The sequence below is a fragment of the Nilaparvata lugens genome, unplaced genomic scaffold (assembly GCF_014356525.2).
Source record: "Nilaparvata lugens isolate BPH unplaced genomic scaffold, ASM1435652v1 scaffold512_2, whole genome shotgun sequence".
Taxonomy (NCBI): domain Eukaryota; kingdom Metazoa; phylum Arthropoda; class Insecta; order Hemiptera; family Delphacidae; genus Nilaparvata; species Nilaparvata lugens.
The window spans coordinates 84,608-106,645 of record NW_024091036.1 but is presented as its reverse complement, the minus strand read 5'-3'; the positions used below and the strand labels follow the sequence as shown (position 1 = coordinate 106,645).

Here is a 22,038-nt window from a genome sequence, read left to right as displayed (position 1 = left end):
AATATGAAATTATTGAAAAATATAATTTTATGCTTAATAAAATATAATTGATTATTTTAAACGAGAATTATATTTTTAATCAGCTACAGGCATTGACAAGTCAGAGGATCGGCAACGTTCTCCTATTTTTTGGTAGAGAGTTAGTGGGGAGGATATTTTTAATATTCTTTCCGAAGAATGGACATTGATATGTCCAAAGCTCCGCCAATTTATGTAGATGCATAACAATATAATTATTATCTATAGTTATTATATAACAAATTGCTTTTTCATATCATATACAGTTCAATAATTATTTTCTTAGTCTATATCATGTAAATTCATCTATAATTTTGCTGTATTGTAAGCTATTGTATATAAGTGTATAAGACAGTACCTATATATTGTAATCTACATAAATAAAGTACATCAATTTTTTCCACTGCCATTATAACGTGGACCTCACTATAGTTGATTAAATACTTTATTATCTCTTTTAACAGAGAGTATTGTTTTTCGTATTTTTGTGCATGAAGGGTTCTAAACTTTATACAGATTATTAACACATTATTAACACATTATTAACACACATTAAATTAATAATATTACTACTCTTCCAATATTGACTTCTATTAATATATTTTTGGTGACTTGTTGGAGTAAATGTCAACGCGCCGGCCTAATAATCTAGAGAACCCGAGTTCGAATCTCCACCGGGGCGAAAGTTTTTGACCACAGCACAATCACATAGATACGGCCACCCCGTCTTTCGGAGGAGACGATAAGCCGTCGGTCCCGGCTTGAAAAGTAGTTGTCATCTCTCATCATCATCCCTCTCACTCATTACCCACGCACAAGCCTAAGAGCTTATGTGGGCATCACCCTCAGTATTATTATTATCATATTACATTCTAGCATTACCATTGAACATATTACATTCAAAAATATCGACCTAAAACTAGCAAAAATAAATTTGATAAAATATTTAATAATATTTCCTCCACGTTTACCTTGTCTATCATTTGACAAAGCAGATAGCGCTATCTTTTCCTATCTCCGCAACGTTGACAGATTGTTTCTTAACAATGTAGAAATTCATAAACAGAATATATATTCCCAGTTATGAAAACGTACTATTTACAAAACATATACCTAATTATTATAAATAAAACAAAATAAAATCTTATAGCACCCTTTAAAAATAAAGGGTGCTATAAGATTTTATTTTGTTTTATTGATTTAAAAGTAGCTCATGTCAATAAGTGTTTTCTAATTATTATAATATACATACTAAAGAGGTTGCTGATAATAAACTAACTTAATCCTTATTATGATACCCCGTCCACTTTAATGATATGTGCTGGGATGATCGTAATATTCTCTCCTGAAACATGTACAAATGATTTTAAAAATTTAGTTAGTAAATTCTATTATCAAATAATTGAAAGTTATATATTTTGACAGATGAAATATAATTGTTCATTTTCAACAATAATGAACAGTTAATATTACGTCAGATATACCGGTATCGGCTATCCTTTATAGAAGGCAGTGGCAAGGCAGAGAATCGTTTTAAAAATTCAGTTAGTAAATTCAATTATCAAATAATTGAAAGTTATATATTTTGACAGATAAAATATAATTGTTTAGTTTTAACAATAATGAACAATTAATATTACGTCAGATATACCGGTATCGGCTATCCTTTATAGAAGGCAGTGGCAAGGCAGAGAATCGGCAACGTTGCTCTCTGATATTCCTTCACTACCATTAGTACATGGACCTCAGTATAAAATACAAAATGAATTATGGAATGAAATATATTATATTTTCCAAACATAGCAACTTGATTGAAAAAATTATGAATTCCAATAAATTTAATTTTTTTTCCTAGAAAGTATAGAATAGAATGACTTTTTCAATTTCCGACATGGCGAAGTTTGGACAGTCATGTCCTCTCTGTCACTTAACCACGGAAGTGGAGGATGGAATATTGAAGTCAACCGTTGCAATTCGAGAATATCCATAGGCCTATACAATTGAGATGATATCGGGTCTGAGTTTTCGTGAGGATATTTCAAATATTATTCAGCCTAGACTTATAATATCATGGAAAGTTCAGAATATTTTCACATTTCAATATTCTTGTGCATACTCAATTGGAGATAACATTTTTGACACCGCTAGTTTTGTTGAACGTAGTTTCTATGTTTTATGTACGGTATCCATACCTAAGATATATTTGGCTGTGGTGTTGTAAGGGATTGCTTTTATATTTGTTCTAGTTTTATTTATTTAATTGATTATTTATTTATTTACAATGCAAATGACACTAATGTAATAACATTGATAGATAAAATAATAAGGTAGTTCTTGTGCTATATTTGTCCAGTTGAGAGTGTAAGCCTACTTCGTATTTTTGCTAGAATTTTTAGACGTTTTGCAAGTTAATATGGAGCTTCTCTGTGTTGTTTCAAGCTGATTATCGAAATTTTTACGCTGAGTGAAGTTTTACTAAATGTATGTTTGGCTGTGTTATAAGAGTTTTTCTAGACTGTTTTAGATTAGGAGCGATCTTTATTATTTCGTATTATTTCATCAGCTTTCCCATTGTATTTTGATAAGTTTTTATATTCTTTCTCATGGCTATTATATGAGGGATTCTATTGACTTCAGTGAGGTCCACGTTATAATGGCAGTGTTTGATTAGCAATGGTATTGCGATCCTTGTCTATTATTCAACAAATCGGATAGCACTATCTCTTTCTCGGTTTGCTCTATTGCCAGATCGTCTTATAACAATGTAGAATTGATAATTACTGTAATTAACAAAATATTTCATCTTAATTATGAAATTGTTGAGAAATATAATTCATTACCACTATAATATAATTCAATTGGACTATTTATGTGCCAAAATCAAGGAATTGAAGAAGTTTTGGGCAATTGCCTGTTTCTCTTTCCAAATATCGTGTTTGTGACTGTTCTAATTATTTTAAACGAGAATGAACTGTTCTCCTATTTTTTCTACACTGCCATTATAACGTGGACCGCACTATATCTGATTTTTGATCTGGACTAGACTCTTCATTATGTTTTAGTTGAGTTGAATCCATATCATTTAAACTCAGTTTAAACGGAGATTTATCTGATGTTCATAGCCAAACCCCGTATGAAACTTATGATAAATGCAACCATATCTTCAAGTAAACGTGGTTTAGCGTTAAACGAGTGTTAGCAGATGGCCTTGAAACTTGTATGCACCATCTCGGTTTAAACGGAGATTTATCTGTTGTTAGTTTAAACCCGGAATCAAACCCATTATAAAAATCTGGTGTGGTACACTCACACAACTTTCCTTGCTCATTGAACTACAGGCCTCATTATCAAACGAGAATAATTTAGGGGAATAACATAATGACGATTGACGACAACATATTTGCAACTACGATCAGACTACTGTATATGTGTATATACAATTGTTTTCAGAGTACTTTTTCCTTTATGTAAATTGTGAAATTCGATGATTTTTTTGAAATTCGTCAAAACAGCTATTCTACAGATGAAATATCTTGACTAGGACTGTGTTCTTTTTATAAACTGCTCTACCTACCGTACCCACAGTACATGGAAGAAGAAAAAGTAAAAACCGTGTACCTACCTATCTCATGCACGAGAAGGAGGTTACAAAGTCCATTTCTCAAGGATTGGGTGGACCCCCATTAGTACCCCAGGAAAAAGACTCATGTCAGTTGATAGAGCTAATAAATAACTATACAGGGTATGGATTTGAAAAAAATCGTTAGAGCCGTTTTTGAGAAAATCGTGAAAAACATGGTTTTTTAGTAACTGTCATTTTTCTCAAGAATATTACGGAGCTCCTGCAATTTTCTCAGAAATGAGACTCATGTCAGCTGATAGGGCTTATAAATAGCTATCCATGGTATAAATTTGAAGAAAATCGTTAGAGCCGTTTTCGAGAAAACCGTGAAAAACATGGTTTTTTAGTAATTATCCGCCATTTTTCTCAAGAATATTACGGAGCTCCTGGAATTTTCCCAGAAATGAGACTCATGCCAGTTGATAGGGCTTATAAATAGCTATCCATGGTATAAATTTGAAGAAAATCGTTAGAGCCATTTTCGAGAAAAACATGAAAAACATGGTTTTTTAGTATTTATCCGCCATTTTTTCCGCCATCTTAAATTGAATTTTATTGAATTTCTTATTGTCGGGTCCTCATGGTATAACGACCTTAAGTTTAAAATTTCAAGTGAATCAGTTAATTAGGAATGGAGTTATCGTGTTCACAGACATACACACACACACATATACACACACACACACACACACACACACACACACACACACCACACACACACACACACACACACACACACAGACCAATACCCAAAAATCACGTTTTTGGACTCAGGGGACCTTGAAACGTATAGAAAACTTGAAATTTGGGTACCTTAATTTTTTTGGAAAGCAATACTTTCCTTACCTATGGTAGTAGGGCAAGGAAAGTAATAAATACGATCATACATTTATTTAATCTTAGATTAGCGTTGAAATTGGTTGGTGCATTGGATTCCAAGTCTACTCCAATCTTCCACTAGAAATCCACCAGAGACAAGAAATATAGCAATGCTTATCCAAGGCTTATTAATAATGCTTATGCTTATCCTTTATCTATGATTCCACTCAAAATCAAATGAAATTTTATTTCGCCATAATAAAAATGATACAGTGAAATAATAATCCTTAATAAAAAGTTGAGAAAAACACATTGATCGATATAATATATACATTGATATAATATATATATTGCTGAGCCTGAAACAAAATAACATTTTTGGCGCTGCCTGCAAAACCAAAGTTTAAGTGCTGACAGCGGGAAATTTATTGTTTTGAAATTATTTATTTAAAAATTTACATATTTGAGGGCACCAGGAACTGAATCCCATCATTGCTCTCATAACACACATTGAGCATACAATTTGAAAAACAATACATTAAGATGAAAATGAAATAACTTAACTAATATACTATTGAGTTTTAGAAAAAACAAAATACAAAAAAATAATAGAAAACCTTGCAAATATGAAACTTATAGTATAGCAGATAAAAGAAGAAGAACTAGGTATGTAACTAATACTGAAGAATTCAAAAGAAAAGAAAAAATAAACAAAGAAAAGAGATTATGGGAACTTTGCAAATAAGAAACTTATAAATAGGAAAGAAAAGAAATGGTAGAATCGACATTCTAGATGAGCTTCTGATTTTCAGAGATTATTAAATTATTGGAGAATCATTTATAAGAAACATAAAACGAAGCTAGAGACAGGGAAAGATGGGCAATTATTGACATAGGCCATCACCATTGACCATTTTATTGTATTTTTTCTTAAGGGCTACTTCTAATATAAATAGAAATATAAATCTCGGTACCCTTTTAAATTATTACTTTCCTTGCCCGATTACCATAGGTAAGGAAAGTATTGCTTTCCGAAAAAAATTAAGGTACCCCAATTTCTAAATTTCTACGTTTCAAGGTCCCCTGAGTCCAAAAAACTGTTTCTTGGGTATTGGTCTGTATGTGTGTGTGTGTGTGTATGAGTGTATGTGCGTCTGTGTACACGATATCTCATCCCCCAATTGACGGAATGACTTGAAATTTGGATCTTAAGGTCCTTTCACTATAAGGATCCGACACGAACAATTTCGATCGAATGCAATTCAAGATGGCGGCTAAAATGGCAAAAATGTTGTCAAAAACAGGGTTTTTCGTGATTTTCTCGAAAACGGCTCCAACGATTTTGATCAAATTCATACCTAAAATAGTCATCGATAAGCTCTATCAACTGCCACAAGTCCCATATCTGTAAAAATTTCAGGAGCTCCGCCCCATCAATGCAGATAGATTCCCAATTATCAGGCTTCAGATACAATTGAAACAAAAAAAATCAAGTGGAGTAGATTGAGCATGAAAATCTCTACAATTAATGTTCTGTAACATTTTCACCTAAAATTGAAGATAAGCTTTAAATTCGAGAAAATGTGATTATTCAATTGCAAATTATTGTTGATTCTATTGAATCATTCACCATGAAGAGATAGCAGACCTCATGTGTGTCTCCAGCGTTATTGCCCTGTCACCAGCTGGCTCAAATCTTTGAATAGTAGACTTGAGATGCGCGGGATCACTAGCGTCAGGTGATCAATTTTCATAACGGCAAGGAAAGTTGTGTGAGTGCGCCATACCAGATTTTTTTTGTCACATCATGTTTCGGACACTAAGTCAAGACTTGAAAATGGCACTAGTGTCTGAAACGTGTGACAAAATAATTTAAAATGGTACTGAGAATTATATTTTTATTCATATTATTGACGGACTCTGAATTGGAAAGTTAAAAATTTTATAATGTGAATACTGTGGAATTGTATTTGTTGCCAACCACATATACCTCATAAGAGAGGCTTTGTTCTTTTGAGAATTTGAATAAAGCTATATCATAAGGCCTATTATTATAATATTATCAAAATTTTTTAAATAAGTGTAATATTTCTCAAGTTTTTTATTCATTGTGATACATTCTTTGATTCATTTGAAGTCAACCTTCAAAATTCAAAATCTTCAAATCATTATTCCTGGACCAAAAATCAAGAAACGAATATTGTGTGATATTATAACCTCAACCTTTTGACGCAACTTTCTATCAAAATTTTTGGAGACAAATAGTACAGGCTCAGCCTAGTTTTTCCTTCAATGTCATAATTATATTATGATTGTAGTATTTTGTACAATAAATAAATGAATGAAAAATGAATTGATAAACAATTCATCGTGGTTTGAAATTGACCCTAGATAGAAATCGTAAAAACGGAGATGTTCAGAAAACTGGAAAAAAGTGGGGAATGAACACTCGAAAGTTTCAATTAACTATCAGTCTCAATGCATCTGATAGAATACAAATACTTCTTAGAAAATAGCTTTGATAAAAAATCATTCAAAACTCGCCACATTTCAGAAGTAACCTCTCAAATAACTTCATAAATTCATAGATTCAGAGCTACTCTCTTTTATTTATGAAATAGAATTATACTACCCTTTGAAATTAATAAAATAATAGATTAAGAATATAAATTATAACAATTATTATTATAACAACTAGTAAATTATTACACCATCGTCAGGTTTCAGTGTGAAGAATGAAACTACATGTTATATAATTTGTATTCTTAATCTATTATTTCATTAATTCCAATTGGTACTATACCTAGTTCTATTTTATAAAAAAAACTTTCAAATAACATTTGCATGTCAAATTTTTGATTATGAAACCTATTCTATCCTCATACAAAACTTTATAGAATTCGTTTTTCTTTTTTTGCAATAAAACAAAATTTTTTCTCATATTACACGTCTTGTCTTAATGTATTGAAACACGTTCTTATTCAAAATTTGCTCGCAATCTTTCCATTTTCAATAATATTTACTATAAATGAATTTTCTCGAATTTTTCTTCTATTGATTTTTGTACTATTCTTGTGACTCCATTACTGGAACATCAAATATTGGGTTAGAGAAATAGCAAATTAGCTCAGATTGCATCTTTATATCGAACTAATACAATTAATAATGTTAATTTTTAATTAATCTTTTTTCATTTTTTCTGAATTTTCAATAATATCCACTATAAATAAATTTACTCGAATTTTTCTTCTATTGATTCTTGTACTATTCTTGTGACTCCATTACTGGAACATCAAATATTGGGTTAGAAAAATAGCAAATTAACTCAGATTGCATCTTTCTATCGAACTAATACAATTAATAATGTTAATTTTTAATTTTGTTATTCATTTTTTCTAAATTTTTAATAATATTCACTATAAATAGATTTACTCGACTTTTTCTTCTATTGATTCTTGTACTATTCTTGTGACTCCATTACTGGAACATCAAATATTGGGTTAGAAAAATAACAAATTTTTAATTTTTAAAAAATTTTTATTCATTTTTTCTGAATTTTCAATACCTAATATTTACTATAAATAAATTTACTCGAATTTTTCTTCTATTGATTCTTGTACTATTCTTGTAACTCCATTACCGGTACATCAAATATTGGGTTAGAAAAATAACAAATTAACTCAGATTGCATCTTTCTATCGAACTAATACATTTATATCTTATCGAACTCTGAATCTTCATAAAAGTGTTTTCATAATCTCTTCGGGCTATTTTTATCAAAATTTGGGACAGAAACAGTTTTATTCATTTATTCATAGGCAATAGATACAATGCAGGTAAAAACAACAGGCATTCGCCCAAAACTGCTTTAAACCTTAATTTGGAATACATATTCCAGAGGTTTATGTTAATGATAACTTAATTCACACACTATTTTGAGTTTATCCTATTGGTTCTCTCCCAATTTATTATTAATTTGATATTGTAATTGTGGAATGTGGGAATAAATAAATCTTAGTTTACGCCCAAATCGCTAACTATTTTAAAGTCAACATGATACAACGTCAATCTATATACTATAATAAAGGAAAGAACTGGCTTATACACGTACGGGATAGGAATATTATGTTTGACGTATCATCACGTCTGAACTAATGGACTGATTAACTTAAAATTTTTCGTATAGACTCTTAATTAACCGAGGAAGGTTATAGGCCTACTTTCAATTCTTCAAGATTTCATTACGTCAAGTTTTCAGTTTGTCAAGTTTCAAATAGATCTTCGCGGAGCACGGGTTACCTTCTAGTCTTCAATAACTTTACTTAAATTCTAAGTAAGGTACCGTACCTGAGGTCGTGTACCGTAGCAGATAGGTATGTTGCCCTATAAAAAAATTAAACACGTCATTAGGATCTAGCATCTAGCATTAAAAATAATTTCTCAAGTACGGTATTTATTTATTTATTTACTTATTTATTTATTAGATAGAGCGAACAATACAATAGTCGGGAAAGAAAAAACAGGCTATTGCCCAAAACTTCTTCAATTTCCTGATTTTGTCACAAATCGTCCAAATATTATGTAGGTTATGTTCACTTCAATTTCAACACCAAATCTTCAATCTATTCAACCATTATCAACCAAAATTAGAATTCAAGAATTGAAAAATAAGATCTAAATGGGCCTACACATAATAATAAGAGAAATTAACAATAATTCTTAGTAAATATTAATTCAATATGATTATAAACAACAAAAAATTTGTCATGTATTTTCATTTGTACAGTTTGAACACTTTTTTACACTATGAGATGTCCACACGGTAAAATTAACAATAATTCTTAGTGAATATTAATTCAATATGATTATAAACAACAAAAAATTTATCATGTCTTTTCATTTGTACAGTTTGAACACTTTTATCTTCACCCATGAGATATTCACACGGTTTTTTACAACAAAGATTTTGTGGAAATTCTCCATATTAAGGTAAAATGAAAACAATATTGTCAGTTCCACATAATTTATTTGAGCCAATTCTATTTAGTTTCATGCCTTAAGCTGCGTTTACACCAAAGTTATTAACAAAATGTTAATAACTTTACCAGTTTCAGTTTAACAGTTTCTGTTCTTGGTTTTAGAATTAAACCCAATTCTAAAGGTTATTTAAAGGATCTAAATAACCTTTTAGATCCTATTAGATTGAACGGAACTTGACTAACACATATGTCTATCATGTGTATGATGAGTTATGTTCAATCTAATAGAATCTATAAGGTCATTTTGTAATAGCTTTGGTGTAATCGCAGCTTTAATGCATTGAAACTTAAGTTTGGCTCAAATAAATTATGTGGAACCGACAATATCGTTTCTATTCCACCTTAGTTTGGACACTTTCCATTGTGAGTAGTTTACATATTCCACATAATGTGCATTTATTATTCATTCATTTACAAATGAATTTGCAAATGACACTAATGTAATAACATTCGAAGATAAAATAATATTTATTATCAGTCTTACATTATATGGGAAAAATTGGTATTATACAGCTCAATATTATAAGTTGGGGAACATCATTTTGTATTTGTTGCTTTAAGCCCAATAACATAGAATATCATAAAATTTCTAGCTAAAAACTCATGAATAAGAAAGGAGACTTCAAACATTATTCTTCTTCTCATTCAAACTGAATAAAGTATACATTTGATACATATTATTTAAATAAATAGATAATCATTTTATTTGTTGACGGACTTCATACAAATACAGTGTTAAAGTTAACCCTACATTGCATGATTTCATGGAAATTTCTAAAAAAATTCCTATGCATAGTCAATAGTTGTAGAACGCCGAGAAAAATGTTTAAAAAATTCCCAGATGAATATTTCACCCAAATTTGAAGTAAAATAAAGTTGTGCCTTTTGGCTGCATCATGCATTCAGTGTTCATCAGATCAGTGCGTTGAATGCCAGGCTCTTAAATAGAGATACATACAGAATATAATTATTCCATGATTCAAACATTAAAATCCAATAGAAATGCAATACTAAATCAAAATGTCAGTTCATGAGAGAGAGCACGATTTCACTCTTTCTGTCTCTTATTAATGTCTCCACTATATGTGGATTATCAACCAATCAAGAATAATAGAATACTACTGCATAAATGAAAATTAATAACGTGAAAAATTGAATTAATAAGACATCAATAGAATAATTTATTACAGTTCAATAATAATACTTGAATAACACAGCAATATAACAATAATTATAGTTTAAACAATACTTCAAAGCATATTACCAAATTTACAGGTACAGAGTGTTTCAGAGAGACGGGAAATTTTGAAAGTTAAATAATTTCAAGAAAAACAAATCTTTAAATAAAATTTTTCATATCATTTAATAGTAAAAATAATGCCATTTTAGAATAAACAATACCGTAACATTTATTTTTTGAAGATGACATCTTGCAGGTGTATTCCTTTCTACACAAACAGTCCTGTAGTCTCTTCATCACATTGTCCATGGTTTGGCGTAACATTACAACTGGAATTTGAAATCGCTTCTCGAATCTTGGCTTTCAATTCTTCAGAAGATTTAGAAGATTCTGAAGAATTGAAACCAAGACTCGAGAATCTTGAACTCTGAATTCTTGGATTCTGAATCTTTAGAATCTTCTGAAGAATTGAAAGCCAAGATTCGAGAAGCGATTTTTTCAAATTCCAGTAGTAATGTTACGCCAAACCATGGACAATGTGATGAAGAGACAATACAAGAATGTTTGCGTAGAAAGGAATACACCTGCAAGATGTCATCTTCAAAAAATAAATGTTACTGTACGGTATTATTTATTCTAAAATGGCATTATTTTTACTATTGAATGATATATAAAACTTCAATTAAAGATTTGTTTTTCTTGAAATTATTCAACTTTCAAAATTTTTCGTTTCTCTGAAAAACTCTGTACCTGTAAATTTGGTAATATGCTTTGAAGTATTGTTTAAACTATAATTGTTATATTGCTGTGTTATTCAAGTATTATTATTGAACTGTAATGAATTATTCTATTGATGTCTTATTAATTCAATTTTTCACGTTATTAGTTTTCATTTATGCTGTAGTATTCTATTATTCTTGATTGGTTGATAATCCACATATAGTGGAGACATTACAATAAGAGACAGAAAGAGTGAAATCGTGCTCTCTCATGAACTCACATTTTGATTTAGTATTTCATTCCTATTGGATGTTAATGTTTGAATTATGGAATAATTATATTCTGTATGCATCTCTATTTAAGAGCCTGGCATTCAACGCTCTGTACATTAACATTAGGCCTACACTACTTTGATACGGTACATATTTAATCCTTCTTATAGTTTCAATATGCAATTGAACACTGCCCTTCCTGTAACAAACCCTTTCCAAAATAAGTGAATCAGAGAAAAACTATGATTTATTATTTTCTAAAATCGTCTTTCCTATATATTAAATTCAGAGTAATCAACATGATTCATTCAGGTGTTTGTAAATAGTTATGTTACGACATGAATCTGTATGAAATCTATTATGATGGTTGCTGCGTTCAGATGTGTACCATATTATATCAAATACTAATAGAAATTAGATCCTAACCTACTATTACACAGATATAGTTGAGTGTATATACGTATTTAAAAAACATTTGATGGAAAACAAGCTTATATACACTATATTTTGTAACCTTATTCCGAAGTTAACCACTGCAACGTCTTAATTAACCCAAAGAATTGGGAAACAGGTCCTAAATTATTTAGATTAAATGATATGTTATGGAAATAGATGTAAATTGTTACAATCTAGTGCTCACCTATGATAAATCTATGTATAGAATTGAACTAATAAGTTTAAAATACAAAATCTATCTTACCCCGAACCCCAAATACATATGAAATATCCCATATTTTAAAAGAAAAAAGTAGATCTTAGCTGGAAGAGAATAGTAATTCTCTTATATAGGCTGCTTATCTAATACATTTTAATATGTTGATGTTATTGCATTTAATCATGACAATCACTTGCTCCTTGAAAATTCTATATTATACGAGAATTTATTAAAATAAATATTCTATATTTATAGAATTTATTAAAGTTCTATTTTCTTTCTCGTATAAACAGAAAGATTTAACTTGACCCCCAACTAATGCTCAAAGTAGTTTATTTTTATTTATGTTTTAGTTTGTTTTTGAAGTATCGATTGGTACGTTATTGATCATTGGAAATAAATTCTTGATACGAGAGATATCATTGGAGAAAAGTATTTATAATTTGACAACTCTAAGGCTCAACTCACACTCACGCGACTCAGGTGGAGAAGAGACTCGACTCTAGTCGAGAGCATGTGTTTTCAAATGGTGACGTCGCGGAGACTAGAGTTGACTGGTCTGAGTGTCACCATTTCGAAACACATGCTCTCGACTAGAGTCGGGTCTCTTCTTGACCTGAGTCGCCTGAGTGTGAGTTGAACCTTATCACACAAAGGCCTAGTTTAGATGAAAACCTTGGAAGTTATGAATTTTAATCGGTTTCTCTTATTTCTTACTACTAATTAAATGTGTTTGAATAAACACATCAAGATATCATACAAGTTCTCAGTTTATCAATCACGTTTCTCCACTTATTGCTGTTTACAAAAGAGTTTAGTGAGGTGCACGTTATAATGACAGTGTTCAAAATATTAGCAATTGTATTACTATCCCTGTCTATCATTCAACAAAGCGGATAGTGCTATCTCTTTCTCGCTTTGCTCTGTTGCCAGATATTTTTTTAACAATGTATAAATATAATTAATCAACAGAATATTACATCTTGATTCTGAAAATTCATTATGAAATTATTGAAAAATATAATTTTTGCTCGATTCTTCTTCTTCTTCTGCTTCAATCGTCCGATTGGTTGGCAGCTTTCCATCTTTGTCTGTCCAGAGCCAGCTGTTTTAGTTGGGTATAGCAAGATCCCGGTTTATCTGCTTCAAATATTGTAGCCGGGGTCTTCCACGAGCCCGTTGTCCACTGATTGCACCTACCAGTTTTGTTAGCGTGAATTCGCTGTGTCTTATAATATGTCCTATCCAAGAATGCCGTCTGTCCCTTAGAGATTTCAATAGAGTTTTTTGTGTCTCTTCAGCCCTTTGAAATACTTCTTCATTTGTTATTCTATCGGTCCATTTTATTTCCAGCATTCGCCTCCAACACTATACTTCAAATGCATTAATTGCCTTTTCTTCCGCCTTACCGATAGTCCATGTCTCTGAGCCATATAGTGCAATACTCCAGATACAACTCTTTATAAGTCTCTTTCTCAAATCCAAATTTAGACTTTTGGAGGAAAGCACATTCCGTTTATTGATGAAAATGGCCTTGGGTTCTCTTATACGGCGCTTTATGTCTTCTTTGTCTTTTCCATCCTCTGAAATAATGCTACCTACCGTAAACCGGGGTGATTTCGGACACATATTTTCGTTTAAAAAAAAACAGAAAACCCTTTAAAAATAATTAGAAGCATTTATCCATAAAATTCACTATTGAAATTTACTATAATGCAAAATCAATAATGCAAAAAATCAAAAATACAATCAGATAATATGAAGGAATGAATTGAACACAATCAGATAATATTAGTATACATTCTTAATATTTACAAAGTCTTCTAGTCCAGGGAACATGAACTTTTCTCTACGCAGTTTTTTGGGTTTCAGTTTTGTTATGATTGATCCCAGTGACACAGTTTCAATGTCTGGGATATCAGGAAAACTGAAAGTAATCTCCTTTTTTCCATCCTTCTTTCTTAAAAATCGAATTTCATATTCGGTGTTCTCTGTATCAAGGATGTTTTCGATTCTTCCAACATAAACTTTGTCCCGGTTATCTTCTTGTGTCACGAATTTAACAAGGACGAAGTCACCTTCAGCCTTGTGCTCATCAGGGATGTCGACCAGCTCTTCATGGGAGGTGCCAGCATCACTTTCTTCAGACTCAGATGCAAAGATTCCTTCCTCTTCAGCCATAACAGTTTGCAGGACGTTATTGTCGGTGTCATTATTCAAACATGTTGTTGTGATGCTCTGCCCTGGATGGACAGTCACGCGTTTCCCACGACTTTTAGGAGTGTCACCTTTTCGTGTCTCCTCCAACTTTTCTCTTAGAGCATCGCACCAATTTGGTGAAGTATCATCTGCTTGCTTAGGTAGCTTCTTGAGCACCTCCTCTTTGTCTAATGGGATTAGACCAGTAGCCCTAAATCCAGCAATGATGTTCGCTCGAAGTTTGTCCCCCATGGATTCTATAGCTTCACGCAAAAGTCTGGGGAACACAGATTTTTGCACAGCACCTCTGTTCCTCTTCTTCCACTCTCCTAATGTGCTACGCCAGGCAGCTTTCATGCTTCTGAAAACTGCAACATCCAACGGCTGGAATAAGTGGGTAGAATTTGGCGGAAAGAAAACAAAATCAATGCCATTCAGCTTACACAGTCTTATAACCTCAGCTGAGAAGTGACTGGCTAGGTTGTCACCAATCAACAACTTTCTCCCCACTTTGTCACGAAAATAGACGAGGGCCACCGTGATGAACCATTCCTCGAACAGGCGCATGTCAAACCACCCACTCTTGCTACATCCATATCTCATTCCTGGGAGACCACCCTCTATCCAGGTGGGGTACAAAAATTGAGATTTGTACACAGTGAATGGTGGCAGTAGATCACCCCTCCCATTTACTGCCATCATAACACTAGTGGAGCTTTTAGAGTGGTCCATTATTCTTTCTGGACGGCGGCAGCCTCGACGCACAATTACTTTTTTGGATCCGGGGTCATCGGAAAAATTTGTTTCATCGAAGTTCACCCAATTTTCAGGTGGAATTGCAGCACTTCCTTCAGGCTCAAGAGTTTTGTCTAAGTGTTCAAAATAGCTTTTTACTGCCTCAGCATCAACTGCTGCTCTGCACCTCTTGATGTTCTCCGCGAACCTATTGGTCAGTTGGGGGTGTCTTTTTAAAAAATTCCAAGTCCAATCCTCTCCAGGCCTATTGTCTTTGAAACGCTTCACTACCCTACCCTCCCGGTTCAGAAAAGACTGCACAACATCTTTCACGTCTGCAGCGTGTAGTGGGTAACCCCACTCTGCACATACAAGGAGTCCATCCATCAAACATTGTTCATCATTGTTTGACAAAACAGGTTGTCCCCCCGGTTTACGATGCATTTGTCCTGAACGGCTTCTTTTCAGATAATCTGATAGCGTAGACCTTGGGACCCCATGTTTCTCTGCAGCTTTACGTATCGTTAGTAATCCAGTCTTCACCTCTCTTACAGCTTTTAGAAGTGATTCTTCACTATATTTCTTGTGGCCAGTTGGCCCAAGGACTGGCTTATATTTCCTTGTCATGTTGAAAACCCTTAAAAAAAAAGAATTTTGTCAATGCCTGAACTACACAATATTGACATGTTGTACTCCACAAAAAATATTTTTGCCCCCCCCCCCCATTTTAAAAAAGTAGGTCACGGTACGCCTCCGTACCACTAAGCTAATAATAATGAAACATTACACTGTAACTCATTTTATCTAAACATAAAATAATGAAAAAGTTCACAATATTGGCATGTTGTACCCCCTTCAAGAAAAAGTTATTCTACTCCCCCCCTCCCAACGATAAAAGTTGATCACAGTACACCTCTGTACCGACATGCATAGAATAGGTAATAAAAATGTAGGTACACAATAATGCATTAGCTAAACATAAAATAATGAAAAACTACACAATATTGGCATGTTGTACACCCCTTCACTCATAAAACATTTTGCCCCCCCCCCAAAAAAAAAGTTTGTCACGATACCGTATCTGTACCGCAATGCATAGAATAATGAAAAATTACGTTTGTTTTGACATTTAAACTTTAAACACCATTTTACAACCATTCTTGGCATGTCCGAATTCGCCCCTGAAAAGTGTGACTTTTCAGTATTTATTATATAAAAAATACTAAAAAGTCGAAAACATAGAATGTGAAAGTTTGGTTATGTAGCTGAGAATATGTATTATCGAAGAAAAATAAGTGCAAGCTTCAACTTACTTTGATATCGATGATTTGTGGAGGTTTTGATCAATATAAATGTAAATCAATATTTTTGGCACTTCAAATTTCTATTTATTCACTCGAAATATCACGTGTGTTGGTTCTTAAAACATGTAAACAACATTCAACAGCTTACTGCCTTCTCGAGTCACCACTTTTTGAGGTTATATCGAGTGTCTAATGCCTCCAAATTCAAAATCAGTAGACGCGGGTAGCTCTGTCCGACTTCGCCACAGTAGTCCGAATTCACCCCGGTTTACGGTAAGTATTTACATTTTTTTACTTGTTTGAGGGCGTTATTCTCTATCTTTACTATTTGCTCGATTAAACATAATTAAATAACGAGAATGAACAGTTAATATTACATCAATAGACCGTTATCAGTGACCCTCCAGTCGGCATTGAAGGCATTGACAAGACAGAGGATCGGCAACGTTGTTCTCCTATCTTCCTCCACTGCCATTACTCATTCATTTATTTATCAGGTTAGCATAAACAATACAGAGTTATCATAAAAGAATGGTGCGGTTTCGAACATTGTTTAAAGAAAAACCAAATTACTTACAGTTAATGTTTTTATTCACCTAATTTGTCGTCTGAAACAGTTTTTTTACATGATTAATAACTTTCAATAAGTGCGCCCTTAGTCGCTCGACAAATGTCCAAACGATAATAAATTTCTCTCTTAACATTCGATAACATTTCTTCGATTATGGTTGTCATTGGTTCTTTAATCCTGTTTTAAAGTGGTTTAGTTCGCAATTTCTTGTGAATAAACAATGTTTTTGATGTAAATTTACAAGAAAAAATCTACCTGAACCACTTAAAAACAGGATTAATGAAGCAATGACAACCATAACCAATGAAATGTTAGCGAATGTTTGGAGAGAAATTGATTATCGTTTGGATATTTTGTCGAACGACTAAAGGCGCACCATTATAAATATTTAAATTTATCAATCATGTAAAAAACTGCCTGAGACGACAAATTAGATGAATAAACATCAACTGTAAGTAATTTGGTTTTCCTTTAAACCATGTTCGAAACCGCACCATTCTTCTATGATAACTCTGTACAATGATCGAAAGAGAAAAACAGGCTATTGCCCAAAACTTTTCAATTTCCTAATTTAGTTCCAAAATGTCCAAATATTATACATATAGGTTGGTAATATTATACATATATAACCTAACCTAACCTAACCTAACCTAACCTAACCTAACCTAACCATGTCCATTTCAATATTTTCATTTATAACGTGGACCTCACTATAGAAGTTTTTAAATATTTTTGACCAATTGGCATATATTTATATTTTCATTTGTAGCCTATTTTTCTACACAATATAAAATATTGAATTACAATATACAATATTAAATCATTCGTCGATAGATTTCAATCATGTCAGGAGATATGATCTTGATATCAAAGAAAGATATCATAGCAAGTATTCTTGAAAAAAATATTTGAATAGGGTACAAAAAAAAATGAAGGTGTTAATGACATATATATATTGTATGGTTATGTCAGCAAATCATACAAACAAAGATATAGAGTACTATTTACTCACGTCAATAAAATATACTGTAATATATACAAATAAAGAGAACGAATAAGTAAATAAAAATTGAAATAAAATGCCTATCATGCTTTAAATTATTACAAAGGGGTAATAATGATGACAGTAGGTCATTTTAATAGGCGTAAAGTATTTGAAGGGACTTGATATACACATTCATTATTATAAAAACAAGCACGTTATATGTTGACAGTTATTATAAAGTGCGAGAAATTAATTGAATAAGCCATATTATTAGACAATCATCCTTGTCCAATAAATGAATTAATATAATTTTATTCTCATCTAATTAATTTTGAACATACACAACGTCAAGGTTATAAAATTAAAGAATATTTTTGTATTAGTTTGTTACAATATTTTGACAAATGTCACAGCTCATCAGATCCCTTAAAAATAAATAACTTTAAAGAATATTAATCATATATGAAATTTCATTTCTTGAAAGTTCACTTGATAAACGATATAAAAAATCATGAAATAGGAAATAATTATTATAAATCGCATTAATTTTTGAAAGTTCTGGAGAAGATACAGTAAAGCCTTGAGATCAAAACTAAGACATTTCTGTGGCAATCCCTTGATTATCTATAATATTTCTCTACATTTTGGTTAGAACAAATCTAATTCCTCTCCACTTTATTCAATTTTGAATTGAGTAGTTAATTAATTATTATCAAACGAAAATCCCAATAAAATATTGTTTATTATTACCTATTAAACGAAAATACTAATTAAATGCTGTAAATCACCCCGAAGACTTCTGCTACTGCAAATATTGACAACAGGGTAAACAGCTAGATGGAGAGATTCGATGAGCGCTAGTAGGAGGTACTGGGTTCGATTCCCGGGCTGACAAATAATTTTTGTATAGTAGCGCTCATCAAAGTTCCATCTAGCTGTTCACCCTGTTGTCAATATTTGCAGTAGCAAGAGTCTTCGGGGTGAATTACAGCATTTAATTTGAATTTTCGTTCACTAATAATAGTCTATATTATGCAGATCATAATCAGTTAGAAGATACTTGAGACTTGACGAGCAAGAGGAAATTAGAAGTGCAAGGGAGTTATGGAGACTGAGATGGTTGCAGGGAGAGGTCAGGAACAAAGGCCTTGTGGATGACCCAAATGACATTGTTCCTGGCACCCAGCTGAGACGTAGAGAGTGGTGTGGCCTTAACCGGTTCAGGACGCAGGTGGGAAGATGTGCTGAGCTGATGACAGCATGGGGATACACATCTGATCCTCTGTGCCAATGTGGACAAATCCAATCAATGAACCACCTTATATCTGAGTGTCCACAATACTCCTATCATGGAGGGCTGTCGGCCCTCCATGATGCTGGAGAAGATGCGTGTCAGTGGCTCCAGAACGTTCTAAATTCTATTAGTATTTGAAATATTAAGTTTAAAATTATGTTTTTTTTTATAATTTTGGCCTATGTATGCATATGCATATATATATATATATATATATATCAGTTAGAAGGACTAAATTGTTCAAAATACCTGATCCTGAGGTAATAAATTGTTGATGGTGTTGTTCATGGTTTATATTAAGGTGCGTGCAGATATACGCGCCACGAACATGAGCAATTCACTTTTAATCAGCTGACTATATCTGTATTTTTACAGAAACGGTAAGATACAGATATAAAAAGCTTGGCATCAGCTGATTAGAAGTGAATTGCTCATGTCAACCCTCTTGTCAATGTCTGCAGTAGCAGAAGTCTTCGGGGTGATTTGGAGCATTTAATTGGGATTTTCGTTTAATAATAATCAATTAACTACTTCATTCAAAATTGAACAAAGTTGAGAGAAATTCGATTTTTTTTAACCAAAATGTACAGAAATATTACAGCATTACAACAACCAGAATTTATAGCATTTGATTTGGATTCTCGTTTAATAATAATTATTCATTAATTAGCATTTGAACCAATGCCAATCCCAATTCATTTCCATTTGAAGTAGTTAATCCATGATATCAGTTGTTTGTTTCAAAGACTGCGGCTATAACTGTGTAGCATATATTCCTATCCAAGTATTGTAACTGAATCTCAGTATTTTAGGACAAATCTATTTCTGTCAATAATGGAAAGCTCTTGCCAAATAAATCTCTGATTGTTACCCTTGTAGATTAAAATAGTATCAATGTTCCCCTACAATTAAAATAATAATGAAAACATGTCTAAGTAGTACCGTACTTGAAGGCCTATTGTTATAAACTTGATGTGATTTTAAGAATCAATGTTGCATTTACCTATGAAATATTTGTGATTATTGTGATAAAAATAGCGCAATATAAAACTTGATAAAATTCTGAATGTCTAATATTATTGGTGTGTGATTACATAACTTTATCTTTTGGACAACATTAACTTTTTATCAAAATTTTTGGAGAGAAATAGTACAGACTCAGCCTAGTTTTTCCTCCAATGTCATAATTGTATTATGATTATAGTATTTTATACAATAAATGAAATGAAATGAAAATGAAAATGAATGTAGCCCATTATTCTCACATTGACAAGTTAATAATAAATTGGATTAGTGTTTTATTTCTTTTTTGGTGGTTGAATGAATTTTTGAACATTCAAACAAATGATTTTGATTCTCATACCTCCCGTTAAAAACGCACAGGTCTAAATGTATTATTTTCTCATATTGACAAGTTATTTATAAATTGGATTTGTGTTTTATTTGTTTTTTGGTAGTTGAATGAATTATTCAACATTTAACCAATTAATTTTAATTGACATGCCTCCCTTCACGAACGCTCAAGTCAAAGGGAATCCCATACCAGAAATATATCAGGTGCTAATCTCAGTGACAAAATCATTCAGAAAGTTTTGGAGAATTGGAATGAAGCTATAACTAGTCCAATTACACATATAGCCTAAAACAGTTCACTCAATTTAATTCCTCAATTTTAAGTTGTTCTATAATAAAATCTACTTTGTGAAATTAAATGAGAAGACTAAGAAATTGTCAATAACCAGCACAGATTCCATTGATAGTTGGAAAGACCGGTTTCGGTTGTTACACCGTTGTCAATCTCTGATAAACTCTGTGACTTTATGAAAACTCTGATACTTTGTGAAAATAATAAAATTAAGATCTGTAAATTTTGTGAAGTGAACAACAAGACTTGACCTATTTTGGACTATGTGTAACCTTATCTAAATTTGGGAGAGGAATAGCACAAGGTTACCTTATTTTTCTCTCTCCCTATCATTTTGATGATGTACTTATTGTATGGATCAATAAAGATTAAATAATAATGAAACTCATTTAGTCTGAGAATCGGAATGATTCATGGAATAGGGGCAATAAAAAATTAATGGTTTATTTACATGAATTCACAGATTCTTATAAACTGCATCTGAGAATGAACTTTTTCATCCCACTGAGAAGTAGAATGTATCCAAAATAATGATGTACTGTATTTAAAAGAATTCAAAAATATGTTCATACAGGTATCTGAATAGTTTTTAGAGGTATTTCGCCAGGTAAATCATCATGACGTACCTTCTCAAGCCTGTCCATTTCATGACAGCATTGGAGAAATCAAATTTGAATTAGGATTTGAATTTGCAATTCAAATTGAAATTTTAAAAGCTCCTGGACATTTTTCTTTATTAATAAAGAGATGAAACATATTTATGTTTGATATATGGGTGATATGAATCAGTTAATGCATTGAGATATATGATGGGATTAGAAATCATGAATATGTAAGCTCTGAATGAAAAAACATAGTGTATTCACAAGTATTACCAAACATTACAAACATAAACCGGTTGTAATACCATAGCCTAATAGCTTAAAGTCCATAGTTTGGACATTTGGTTAAATAGCTTAAACATTCTAATAGTTTAAAAA

General features: G+C 31.9%; 1 protein-coding gene across 1 annotated transcript in view; it reads left to right on the top strand.

The window, feature by feature from the left end:
• Nucleotides 1-22,038, top strand: part of LOC111057441 (regulating synaptic membrane exocytosis protein 1-like) — a gene marked incomplete at its 5' end in the record, with an annotated part of 91,435 nt that overhangs the window by 8,129 nt on the left and 61,268 nt on the right.